This window comes from Coturnix japonica, chromosome 9 (genome assembly GCF_001577835.2).
Source record: "Coturnix japonica isolate 7356 chromosome 9, Coturnix japonica 2.1, whole genome shotgun sequence".
Taxonomy (NCBI): Eukaryota; Metazoa; Chordata; class Aves; order Galliformes; family Phasianidae; genus Coturnix; species Coturnix japonica.
Genome location: NC_029524.1, coordinates 15,664,778 through 15,678,531, shown reverse-complemented (window position 1 = coordinate 15,678,531; position 13,754 = coordinate 15,664,778). Strand labels below are relative to the sequence as shown.

Below are 13,754 nucleotides of genomic sequence, written 5' to 3'. Positions count from 1 at the left end.
TTAAACACCCTGTGCTGTTGCTGCTACTGAGTTCACTGGTCTGGTGGATACAAACCCTCTTCTGAGGGGGTTTTTGTAGCTTTTGCTACAATTCTTAATGTGATGTGCATAGAAAGATACCTTGCTTACAGCTTTTGTGTTTATTTTGGGAAAATAAAAAGCAGTTATATCTTGTCCTCTGCTTATTTAAAAGGTTAGCCAATTACCTAAGCAACAGAGTTGGTTTCATGTTGCATTTCCATACCTGCTAGTAGACATCACCTCCTTTTTCTGCCTCAAAGAGCAGCATTGCATATGGTTACTCTGCTGCAAAGACCTTATGTTACTTCCAAGTCTATGTCAATCATACCAAACAAAATCACTTTATTTTAGCAGAATGTTATGTTTTGTGCTATTACAATGCATCCCAACATTATAATCATCATACCATGTCAGACCAAAGGTCATTCCATCTCAGAACCCAGTGTCTCACTTCAGCCCAGGAGAAAGTTTGGGGAAAGCCCAGTTGCCTCATCAGATCATTCCTCACTTTCCAAAGCCTGCACTGTGAGGATTTTCTGAAGGTTATATATGAAGTGTCAGTCTCAACAGTACCCTGTACAAGGTTCTATGCTCTGTTCATAGAGAGCATCTACTTCATTTGATGCTCACAACAGAGCAATTGATTTCTTGCTGTTCATTTTCTTCATTCTGCTCCACAGCTTCCTCACTACGAGTCTGTCTACAAGGGAGTGCCAGAAGAGCTCTGATAACAGGTAGTCCTATGGCACCTTTGCCATAACAATTTTATAACAAAGACTTACGACAGAGTACATCTCATTGTTACGACATGAGTATCTCAAACTCATGTTGACAACCTTCCTCATGGCCATTTGTCACCCTCTAGAGGAGGCTGGCAAAAGAATTGATCAGAAAGAACTGACAAAGCCCACCAGCTGCTGCCCCCAGCCCAACAGCATGCCCTTAGCTCCCAGGATAGGACCAGAGGGACAGTTTCAGTCTCCTGAAAAAAAAAAACCCCACCATCTGCATCATCACAGGACATCATATTTTTCACATACGTCACACATCAAATACTTGAGCAACTTGAAACATGCTGTTCCTGAATGTCCATGAAACAAATTCCCTCTCTACAACTATAGGTTTATCTAAGGGTTATCCATAAATGAATGCAATAGTGCAAACCCAACCTTTTACCACGTAAACAACTGAGCTCCAATGGCTATCATAAAACCATTTGGTTGTTGCCTACTAATCTGTGATGATAGATTTAATCTCTGTAAAAAAAAAAATACTGGGAATGGGAGAAAGGTGGCCAAATTACAATTATTATTATTATTATTTGTTTTATTTTATTTTATTTTGGGCTATATAGCAGTCCAACAGAGTACTGCGCACAGAGACAGTGCTGAAAATTTATCAGTGCAGCTCATCTTACATAGACCACTAAAAATAGACCAAACTCTCCAGGAGAAAGAAACAAAATCCTCTTTTATCCATTTCTTACTTGTACTGCTGTGGTTTCTGAAAGCACGCTCCTCTGTGCCAGGAGGCCTACAAACACAGAAGGAAAAGACGTGCGCTGGCCCCACTGCTGAGCTAAAGACTGTGACTCTGCTCAGCGCAGCACAGTTCTCCTGCCTACTGCAAGGCCGCCTCAGTTCACATCAATCTGATGTTTTTCTCCTATTTCTTGCACATAATCTAGAGGAAGAACTTATACAAAGCCAAAGATGCCCATATTTGGTGTCTTTTAGTCCTAATGCAAGAATCCCAAGAAATCAAAGTAAATCTACAGGTGAAATGGACAGACCCTGCAGAGCCCAGAGCTTCTGTTCCCACAAGCCAGTTCAAATCCTGCTGGTCAAAGGCCAAGCTGTCCCATCTCCTTGTCTCTCCTGGTATTTCATCACAGGCTTTCCTCTGCTAGAAGACAGCCATGCAAACGGTGCTTGTAGCTGAGTAGAATTGTGTAACACCAGCTATCTCACACACCTCTCTGTGCCTGTTTACACAAGATAGGAGTCTGGTCCTATGGTTTGGAAAACAAAGCAGTCTGTATCTGCTTCATTTTCATCATTCTGATGAGTCAGGTCAGAACACTGCTGCAAACCAGGTTCACACCTTCTCTGAAATTGCTGCAGCAGAAATAATGTAACACAGCTCCAGACCTCATTTTCCCTGGATCACCCCTTGATAGCAACATCTGAAATTCAAGATCTCTATGGCTGCTTCCACCAACAAACCACTTGGCACATTTATCTTGCTTACAGGGGGAGCAAAGGAAAGATGCCCTCCCAGTGTGGCTTGCCCCTCTATTCCCTTCTACTCACTCCGTCAAAAGACATAGAACAAAAAGAAACTCTTAGACCTTTACATCAGAGGTCTGAAGACAAATATTGAGAAGACACCAAGAATTTTTTCTAATATACAACTCAGAGGATAATCTCTGATTACTCAGTTTTATAGTGTGCTTCCACTTACTCTGGCCCATTTCAGATCTAATGCCGTTCTGATGTGACAGATATGTCTGTTCCTTCTGATGGGGTGTTCTGAAGTGCTGAAGTGTGTGTCTGCTCTTAAGCTCTACAGGAACAAGCTGAGCAGATCAACATTTCAGTTGCATATACTCTGCACTGTTAATTTCGGACTTGCTTTTGAAATCCAGAAACAAAGAACATAACTGAAAGCCTTGCAAGGACACACCCCATCCAGTCTGTGTGCTCCAGAGCCCATTCTGACATGCACAGACCTTTCAGAGAACATTCCAACAACAGCTGCATCTCCATTGTTAACAGTGGACTGGGCTGTGCTGAGTTGAATTATTATGCTGTCTAATGTTTCCTTTACACCAAGCATATCAAACGTTTTTTGACATTGTGTATTTCTCTCATACAGACAATGCTTTGCATCTCCTGAATTCTGTCAAGCCTCTGGGTCTGCTTTCAGCAGGGAAACTGTGCATGTAGGTTAATCCCTGCCCACACAGTCCTTCTGCTCACCAAGGCCACGTACCTGCCAGGGAATATCTATCTGCCTCCAACAAAGGTCTTTCAGCAGAGGTAAAATGTTGGTATGTCTTTCATACTTGCACTAATCAAAATGCCACAATGAGAATCTCAATCAGTAACACAAAAAAGTCAAGAGGAGAAGGTCCAGTAGATACAGAAGATACACCTATTGCTGCCAGCTGCAGGATATGCACTCTCTAATGAACCGTCGTTTGAGATCTGCTTGGGATGATTAATAAGACATAATGACAGATGATGAATATCTTAAGAGCAACTGCATTCCTCCTACTTACTCTGCCAGTCTAACAGAGCTGACCTTTTCATAATGCCTAGTAATTTTCATATTACATCCTGAAAACATAGCTGAAATGAGCATACTGAATTGCAATATGGGACCACGAGGGACACACCAAACAGAAGAAAGGTGTTAGCAAAACGTGACAAATCACTTATCTGCAACTTCACAGAGCAAGGTTCAAGCCCAATTTGAGATTCTGAGTGATATATGTTCGATGGATGCAGCTTAGTCACATCAGACAGACCGGCCTATAATCTACTTTATAACTGTCAGACATTAGTTTATAATGCTTAGGAGAGGATTGGCAAGACAAGAATGACACGGTAACAGAATTACCTCTGCAACCTGCCTTACAAGCTTGGTTTATTGAACTCAGATCAGAAGCAGTGAGTCAGTGTACAGCACCTCGTCACAACACGGCCCCTTCAGAAACCACGTCTCACACAGTTGCACTAAAAACTTTTTTTTTCTCTTTTTTTCATCCTGTTGGCATTTATAAAAGGTTGAAAATAAACATGGCTTGGGGATGGAAAACTGTATGATTCACTTTCAGCTTGGTGGAAAAAAATGAGGGAGGGTGTACATTTCACAATCCAAAATGTTCATTTGAAATGAATAAAAAAAATCAAAACTTATTGTTTGACAAATACTGAAAGGAAACATCTCAGACATTGTCTTTTTGTGACAGGTTGCTTCATGCTTTTCTTTCTTACCTGAAATATTAGCTGAGCCTTATATTAATTTGCAAGATATAGCAGTTAAGGCAATTTTTCATTTTTCATCCAAAGTCATCTAAAAATTACCGTGATATTTCATGTTCTTTTACTTTATAGAATCCTATATTTCCAGGAAATACACAGGAGTATTGATGTTGAAAATGGATTGACAATGACGGGTGAAAGATCTGTATATCTTTCTGCCAACTTCTGTAGCCCCCAGGTCTAGAAGGGAGCCACATCTCCCTCTGTTGCACCCAAGGAGAGCAGCTCATGCTATGGGCAACTTAGGTCTAAAAGGGTCAACCAGTCCCACTTGAAAACAGCCATAGTTAGATGAAACTGTAGTTAGGAGCAATCAGTCTATCAGATCTCTTTCCTTGAGCTTTTGGTTACCAGATCTCTTCCTTCTCATATGTCTGCAGAAGGTCTCTGTGATGCCCGATCCCCAACCTGTTCAAGGCCAGGTTGGATGAGGCCCTGTGCAACATGATCCACTTGACTGAATGGTTGGCAACCCTGCCTATGGAAGAGGTTGGTGATCTTTGAAGTCCCTTCCAACCCAGGCCATTCTATGATTCTGTAATTCTACAATCATCCTCTTTGCCCTGCCTGCTTTCACATGCCTTCACCTTTCAGGTGGGCTACGTGGGCAGTCTGGCTCCAAAACATCCTTCACCTGCTGCCTGGCAGGAGCAGGACATCAGAAGGACTTGGCAAAACACAAAGCACCACAGGGCAGGGAACTGCAAGGAGCAAAAAGGATTTTGTGAGACTAATGTGGTGCTCTTTAATCACAGTGCCAATCACAGCCACACAGCTCATTTCCTCCCCTGGTGTTCTCATGGACTGCGCCTGTTCAGATACAGACGAGTTTCTCAAAGGATGTACTTTGTTCAGATTTGGCAGAAGTAAATGCAGAGTTGCCTTTAGTAAAACAGTGCCATAGCAGTCCATCTCACATCCTTTGTGCACATCTGTGAGCTGCCAAGAACACTTTTTGGTGTCATACAAAAATAATAGAGATAGATGTAGTTAATAAATAGGTAAGTACATTTTCAGCCCTCTGAGCTCCTCATTTTCTTCCAGCATAAACCCATTTTTTACAGCTGACTGCTGTGATCTTCCAAGGGATGTGCTGATGTGGCTTGAACCAAGTTAATTTGCTTCCTTTTCCCTTTTTTTTTTTTAGGATTGCAGATGTCATCAAAAATAAACAGTACTGGGGGGGAGAACATTGGGAGGGGGTGGGAATAGGCAAAGAAAATGGTTCAGAAACTAATTAAAATAAAGCATTGTTCTTAAAACCTCTTTAAATTATTCAGATGTCACATTCCAGGCAAAAGCTGAGCTTTTGTAAATACTCTGCATTTTTCCCCCTCTTTCTTCTCCATGCCAAAATAAGCAGTCTAATTAAATGGTGAAGGTATCTCCAAGTGAATTTGGGTTACTGCAGCCAGTGGGTTTGGAGGCATCCAAAGATCTCCAAGTCACAGTAGTTATAAAGAGCTAAATGCACATTCTGTGCTAAAAGTGGTAAAATTCAGGAGTCAGGAATTAAGGGGGGGAACAGACCCAGCAAAGCAGCCAACAGTCCTTGACCTCTGGGCAACTTCTAAGTGGGCAATCTACAGAGGTGAATTTTTAACCCAATGGCTGTTTGCACCAAGAAAGCAAATTCCCAAAGCCTTGCCCCCATTTCACATCCCCCCAGCTGGGAGTGTGGCAACCCTGAGAGCAGTGGGACAGGACAGCGTTTGCTGCTCTCCTGGTTTTGTGTGGTGAAATAGGACAAACTTCTCTAGTGTGACCTTTTCTTCCCATGTGAATTTTTTGGGGAAAAACCCAAGGAAATAACTATTTCAGGCTGGTTCCTGGGATGTCTGTGGTGGCGGAACATGCTAGCAACGCATTAAAACACTGCAGCATGGGGGCATGAGAAGCCAAATCCTGCCTCATGCAAGGCAATTTTACAGCCCTGTTCCCAAGTACCGTGCTACAAAGAAGTGCCCTCAGCACCATCCTGGATAATTATTCTTTAACCCACTTAGCATCTTCTCCTGGTGCAAACTGACCCTCTCCTACATCAACACTCCAGCTCAGTTCCTGCAGTGCTGAGATGCGACCTCTTACACGAGGCTTCCCCAAAACCAGAAATCCCTGCTTCTCCCATCCTGAATCCGCTCTCCGTGTCACCAATGTGCAGCCTTGCATAAACCCTCCACCCATTTCTGCCTCCTAATCCAGCTCCTGCCCACACTCAGCTTCACTCACTGAGAACGATTCTCAGTGCAGTCGTCTCTCCTGCAGCTGTTAATCTGTCATTAGCACGCCATAAGTCAACCAGATATACTGCACCATTACAAAACTTCAACAGAGTGGAAAAAATCATTTGCTTTACTGTCAACATAAAAACTTTTTATCTTCATTGACAGCTTTATTTAGAAAAATTTCAGCTATATTTTAATTTGGCTATAATGATAGTTCTCTGAAAACAGAATCCATACATTAAAGTTTAGTGCAAGAGCAGCTGCTAATTTTCTTTTTCCACTTTTTGGTTTTGTTTAACAGATATTTCTAAAGAACGGATGTTTCTGGTTTGGTTTCTTTGTTCTTGATGTGTTTTTGTTACTGCTGCAAAAAAGCATATGCTTCTGCGAAGTGGCTATTTACCAATGGGTGCTAAAACCAGCTTCCTCCCCATTAGCATCAGCACTGAAATGAAAAGGGACACCTTCAGATCTTTATCTACTTGGACACATACAATTTACTTTGCAGTGTTCTGCCCTTGCTCTGTAAATATCTGTTTCCTGCTGTAATAACAAAACCAATGCCTTGGAGTGGAGTCAAAACGCAAAGGTTAGAGGGATAGGTTTTGAGCTCTAATTTCAGCCAGCAGGGCTGGTGCTGAGAACAGAAGCAACACTAATGGTCTGAGGCTGTGTTTTCTGCAAAATAATTGAAAGAAATGAGAACATCATCCCTCTATCCATACTTCTGAGCTCATTTTGTCTTTTACTGTGGCAGCATTAGCCAGGCTTTCTTGGTCAAGCCCGCAATGAATTCATGCATGGGGAGAGTACATAGAGCACCAGCTGAGCTGTTCTACTTGGCCAAAACCTACCTGCCTTGTAGAAAATATTTCCTTTGGAAACAGCAATGCCTTTACAGAGCTCATAACTTTTCAGCTCTGTGATTTTGTAAACCAAAGTGCATGAAAATCTATCAGTCACATCCTCACTGGACGAAAATGTCTTGCAGCAGGCCAGGCCTCTGGTTCTCTCCCCTGCCAGCTGCAGTGCCAGTTCTCTATGTCAGCAGCACTGAAACAGGGACACATTGGCTTACAGTTCCCACAACGCTGAGGCTCATATAAGACTATAAAATGCACAAAATCCACCGTACTCTTCCTTTAAAAGTGAAGCGTGATATAACATTCATGGTACAAAAGAACACCAGAGGCTGACTGTTAAATAAATAAAGTTTGTCAAAGAAGTTCCAGAGGGATTGTGCTGGCTTTAGCTAGACACGGACAGGCAGAATGTCAGTTGGTTGAACTTCTGCAGAATCTGTTTTTGTTTGGTTTGTTTTAAATTGTAACAATGTGAAACTGATCTTCTAAAACACTTTCTTTTTTCTTTTAAAAGATAAAGCCCCAGAGCAAGAATATTTGTGCTGGAAGAAAGTCTCTCCGATGAATAGCTTTGTACATACAAGGATAGAATTGCCTGAAATAGCTTTGTTTTGAAACAAAGCATTGTCTCGCAGGAATTTTAGACATTCTTTAGGAAGGCAGCACTCGGTATTATATTTCATGCCTTTCAAAGTATCTATTTTCTTAGGAAATGAAGGAAGGGGATGGGAAAGTGATGTTTTTCACCAAACTGGCTTTGCAGTTGTAATGATCTCAAGCAGGAAGATACATAAGAATAGAGAGGAGAGAAAATATTTTATCCAATTCACACCAATGGCAGCAAGAACAATAAAAGAATGCTCCCTCCATCTTATTTTCACGAGGAGGGACTCTCCTTGAAGGTTCCTTATTGCTTAAAAACAAACAAACAAACAAAAACCTGCTTCGGTGTGATGCATGAATGCCTGAGACTTGCACAGGAGGATTTAGGAGAACACAGCTGACAAACACCACATCAGGACAGATCATTCTATTGACTTAAATATAGTCTGTGTGCTCTCCCAGCAGTTTATTGTCTGTTTCATGTATGCATATTAAGCCCTTTCTGCTAGAGTAAATGGAATGTGGCAATGACTGGTTATGAGCCCTATTTACAATGCCCTCAAATCTGAAGGGACTGATCTGGTGGTCCAGTTCACATACACCCATCCAAGGCACAAACTCCATCTCTTTTCCCTGTGGATATGATATGCTGATCTGCATTCACCTTAGAAATCCCCCAGGACTCTGATCTTAGGCAAGAAACATCACATCAGTAGTCCCCTCGCAGTTGCATTAATTATAGGAAAACCATATTGGGAAAAGAAAGACAAAAAGATCAACAGCATGCAGGTACATACGAACTTTCTCTTTCTGAGCTCCAAATCACACACACATGCATGCACACATGTACATGCACCCTCACTGCACACATGCCTGTGTGCTGCTCTATCCTGTCTGAGGGCTGGCTCACACCTCCACTTCCCAGCTTCCTCCTCAGTTGGTCGTTACATCAATCATTCAACTCATTTTTCATTTGCATGTCTCTCCTGAAGAAAGGTCCGTGGTGGGCACGTTATTACTCACTCTCTATTTCCAGTATAAATTTTAAGTAACCTCTTTGTCCCCTGTGCAGCCCACACACTGACGCAGCATCTTCTCACACTTCTCTCCCACACAGGCAGCTCGTGAAATTACACTCCTAAGGCATATGGGGGATGATAGATGGTTGGTATTTATCTATGCTATGCAGGACTGGCTTACTCAGAGCCTGGTAACGGGGAAGAGAAGTTTTAGCTGGTCCAAGCACTGTGCAAGATGCTCTGGCTGCCTACATATAGATCCTGAATTGCTTGAAGAGTTGACTTCACAAAAATTATCCCTATGATTGACAGGTCTACATGCAGCCTCAGGCAAGAGGTCAGGGGCAGAGGCAATGAGCCAGAGCTGAATTTGGCAGCAGTGAGAGAGCTGCCCAAGGGGTACAGATGGGTGTGTGTGCAAAAGGACTGGGCAGGAGCTGCTGGAAGAACTGCTGGAAAGGTGGAGGAGAGGTGAGCTAAGGAATGGGAAAAGTAGGCTTGAGCTTAGTATCTGTGCCCTAATTCTACCACACAAGAGTGAAAAACCAGCTCTAAGAGTTTGTTTTTCTGCTTTACCTCTCGCATCAGTAATTAATGGCAGGAAATCACGTGGCAGACACACTGGCAAAACACACTCACAACCTGTCTTGCTTTCATGTCAGGGTTTGTTTGTTTTTTTTAACCTTGCTGAGGTGTTGAACACAAGGCCAATAAATTTGTCTCTGAAAAAAAAAAAGAGCCTGTAGGAGCTGCTTCATCATCTTCCTTCTGCTTTTCTGTAACAGTCGGTGTGGCAATATCCGTTTAAGTTTAGAAAGCATATTGTTACAGGATGTGTGGGAACCACAAATACCATCTGAGCCCAAGTTACAGTAAATCCTATTCTTAGTGTCATTAATGGAAGTGCTTCCTTCTCGTCACAAAAGCAAATGAGGGAAGGTCCATTAATTTTTCACTCGTGGAACAGTAAGAAGGCACTTTAAAAAGGTGAGAGGAAGTACCGCAGCTGGGTACATGGGCAGTTTACAGCATAACACCCTGTGGAGTCAAAGGATTTGAAACCAGCTCTGTCTGTGAACCATCAAAGCCTGAGTTCTGCTCATTGCTTTAGGAATACCTTAAGTACAAGCTCAATTTGAATCCATAATGATGTTTGTATTAACACAATATTAAGTTACTAGGGCTACTAGCTACAATAAACAGCTAATCATTATTTCTGTTGTTCCTGGCCACTGTCTGCATTATAGTAGAATAAATCAGAAGAAACACATTTCCTGCTGCCTTGAATGCAATAAGGCATAAGATAATAAACATTTCCTTTAGTCTTAGCATTTATGCTTCCTGGGCTTGGAATTCCCTTGACTTATACCAAAGTGAAGCAGGAACAAATCCACCAAAGTAAATGGAGTTAAGCTAGGGTAAATCAAGCCCTCTATTACCACAAATCAATTTTCCATTTGTTTTAATAACATTAATTTAAATGAACTCACTTGATATTCTCATACTTCTGTTACGTGTATATACTTTATGCTAGGGGTAATCCTGGGCAAACCTGGGTGCTTATGACTTCTCAGCTTACTCCAATCTGAATATCTACTTTAAATGAAAGTATTAATAGGATTTATTTTTTGATCTTGGATGCCAAAGCCAAGTGTGGGGCATGCAGTTAACTTAAAAACATATTGCAGGCTTGAGCCAAGGAAGAAAACTTAATGCCTTTACCCTAAGTGCATCTGGTACCCGTGTGAGTTTGTGCAGACATGCTCCAGAAGCCTGACTAGAGTAATTACTTCCAGGTCCCTGAGTCAGTTCAGTTCTTTGCTTTCTGTACCACCAAGCCATCTACCAAGATTGGATGTGACGAGCATCACACTCCATGAAATTCCTGCAGACAAAGAAATGAGTTTTTACTGTCTCTAAGATATTTTTGTTTCTCCCTCAGGTGACAGAGGAACTCCAGTACAGCAACAGCCTTTTCAGTCACTCACTCCTGTGCGCTGCATACTGACCTGAATTACATTTCTATTGTAGCACATAAAATAAAGTCACCACCATCTGAAGATCTTGGGATTTAGCTTTTGATAGAATTCCTTCTTGCCACAAACAATCACAAATATTAAATTTTGCCACACGTGATGACAATATTCAATGGCAAAAATTAGTTTTTAGAGACAGAATTTGCCTTGCCATATAAAGATAATTCCTTGGAGATCAAGGATGGAAACCTTGTTAGCACAGACTTAATTCTTGTTCCTCCTACAACAGGTCACAGATAGGTGATCAGGGTAGCATTCAGCAGGAAAAATTAAGCTAGATCTCTTTATAAGGTTTTCTCCTGTGAAGATTCATGTCTACTACGAATAGAGTTTGAGCATGAAAATTTGCTATGCTAACGGCACTTTAACAACATATGTGAAAGCATTACAGGAAGAGGAAGGTCTAAACCACATCCACCTAAAGATAACAAGTAGGAAGAAACACTTCTAGAGAAAAAAGTAGCGTTGCATGAAGAAGTTTTTTTATCAAATCAGGAGTTGCATTTAGGAAATACATTGATGAATTTTAGGCTCATAAATCCTTTGTTCAAGATTCAGAGTGACAGAAAACACAGCTAAATATAACTACAAAACCATTTCTCTAGGTTTACAGACCATTTGAGCAGAGGAGGAGAGGAGCTGGGAAAGCTTATTCTTGTATAAGTGGCCCAACTTTATGTCCAACACAGGGAAAAAGTGTTATGAAGCCACAACATTTAAGACACCTTGAATATTTAACCCTAAGGGAATTTGAAAATGTAGTCCTCAGGCACATATCTGACAATGTGCTCCTTTGGATATAACATCTGAGAGAAAAGCAGACTGGTGAATACTACTCCTTCACTAGCACAAGGCAACTACATCCATCCCGTTGTGCTCAACCCAACAGCTTCTGTGAGGGCATCAGCCACGGACGTTTCATTCAGCGATGCACAATACAGAACCTAACTGGGATTAGCAGGATACTTTCAGCAAAAGTGCCATGAACAGGTATAAATTATGGTTTGTGGTATCCTACGGGCTGCTAGTCTTAAAAGCCTAAATATTTCATCAGACAGACGCTTCTTCACATTTCTTTCTTTCAAATGATAAGACAAACACTGAGTAGCCACCAAAAATGTAAAAGAAAAGCTAAAACTGGCTAGAAAAGGAGGCAAACTGGAAGATCACAAGACCACTCCAAGACCTGAAAGGCTTATGTCAGCAATTTGCAATAAATATCTATATTAGATTTGTGAGATACCAGATAAGACAGAATATGATGAATGAGGAAGAGTGCTTTGCAGTATGGACCCAACTCTGGCTGTGCAGAATAAATGATGCTTTCAGCCTGCCTTGAAATCCATCTTGGCCTTCTGCAGGACATGCACTCCTACATAATTTTTCCATTGTTGGGTCACGTGGGTGCATCACTGCAAGGACAGTGGCATCAGAATGGTGACAGAAACAAGGTGAGAAGGGGTCAGGGAAGTGAGTATGAGAGAGAAGGGAAGAACAGATAAAGACAGAAAAGCGAATGGGAAAAAGGAGCGTGTAATGAAAGCAGCTACAGGAAAACTGTTGCAAAAGAACGAGGTAAATCATCAGTGTACAACAGCACTTTCAGTTCCATCGCTTGAAGTCTTGGATTCCATATTTTGCATCACTTCTGACTGACCAAAAACCCAGCCTGGGGAGAAACAATACAGCTGCCTGGGCCAGCAGCCAGGATGCTGTCTGCCTAAGAACATTTTTATTCAACTTGAGGTTACAATTCTTTGTTTCTGAACATGTAACATTTCATATCAACCCCAAGCGCTGACCTATTCCTTTTCAAATTGTAGAAGTGATTTGGGCTTCAGTTCCAGCTTTTGATTAAGAAGCTTTTACGAGAAAACCTCAAAAACATAAAAAAAATTTTAAAAAATCCTATGAAAATTCTGGGCCAAGTCCATTTTCTGGCCTTTAATTTCCAATAATGAGGGAGAAAACAACTATAAGTGGAGGAAGCAGAGACACACAAGTTACTTGAAGAAGATTATTTACTTTCCTTAATAAGGGACTTGAACAGGATGATGACTCATGCAATATAGATAAGCAGAAACAAATAAATCAGGAAAATAAATAGATACAGAAACAAATGGAAAACTCAGAAGACAAAGTACTTATTAAAATCTTAAAAGAAGGTTAGAGGGAAAGAACTACATCCCCACTAAATACCATTAGAGTTTTGTTTTGTTTTTTGCCCTTCATGGACCACTTCTTTTACTACAGATAATTCTTTGACAAGAAAAGTCACAGATGTTTGTTCCTTAGAACTGGTGGAGCTCCCACTCCTGCACCAGTGATGGAGGTGGTGCAACAAGAACCACAAGTCCTGCTCACATCTCCGTCCAACTATTCCAAGACCACTTCATTATCCAACTGCATGCCTCTTAGAAGAGAAGTCTTTGGGAGGATTTGGCCAAAGAGATGCTACGGAGACACAGAACAAGGCGCAAGAATATCTGCCATTGTGATTAGATTACAAAGATAAAAGAGAGATCATAGTAGAAACTGGCTTTTCCTAGGACAGTTATTTGTGTGTTTGGGTTTGTTTATTTTATTTTGTGCTTTGTGGTCTTTTTTTTGTATTTGTGTGTTTGTGTGTTTGTGTATTTTTTCCTGGTTGCAGTTTGCATTTCAGCTTTTCTCTGCCAAAGTTCTTCCGACATAGACAAGCATCTGCATTTTTGTATTTTATGGTGTTCCAATCTTGGCAGATGTGTTCAGCTTTATATTTAGATCTGCAGCCACAGAACAGTTAAGGTCGAAAAGGACCTTTAGGTCAATCAGGTCCCACCTGTGCTCAAACAGGGCCACCCGTTGAAGGGTGCCCAGGAAACATGTCCTGGTGGCTTTTGAAGATCTCCAAAGAGGAGACACCAGAGCCTCTCTTAGCAGAAAGATCACCACCTCT

General features: G+C 41.4%; 1 long non-coding RNA gene across 1 annotated transcript; it reads left to right on the top strand.

Moving 5' to 3' along the window:
* The first annotated feature begins 12,245 nt into the window (after nucleotides 1–12,245).
* LOC116653866 lies at nucleotides 12,246–13,351 on the top strand. Its single transcript, XR_004308457.1, has 2 exons — nucleotides 12,246–12,391; nucleotides 13,112–13,351. It is a non-coding gene; the product is annotated as an uncharacterized LOC116653866 (long non-coding RNA).
* Nucleotides 13,352–13,754: the final 403 nt, after the last annotated feature.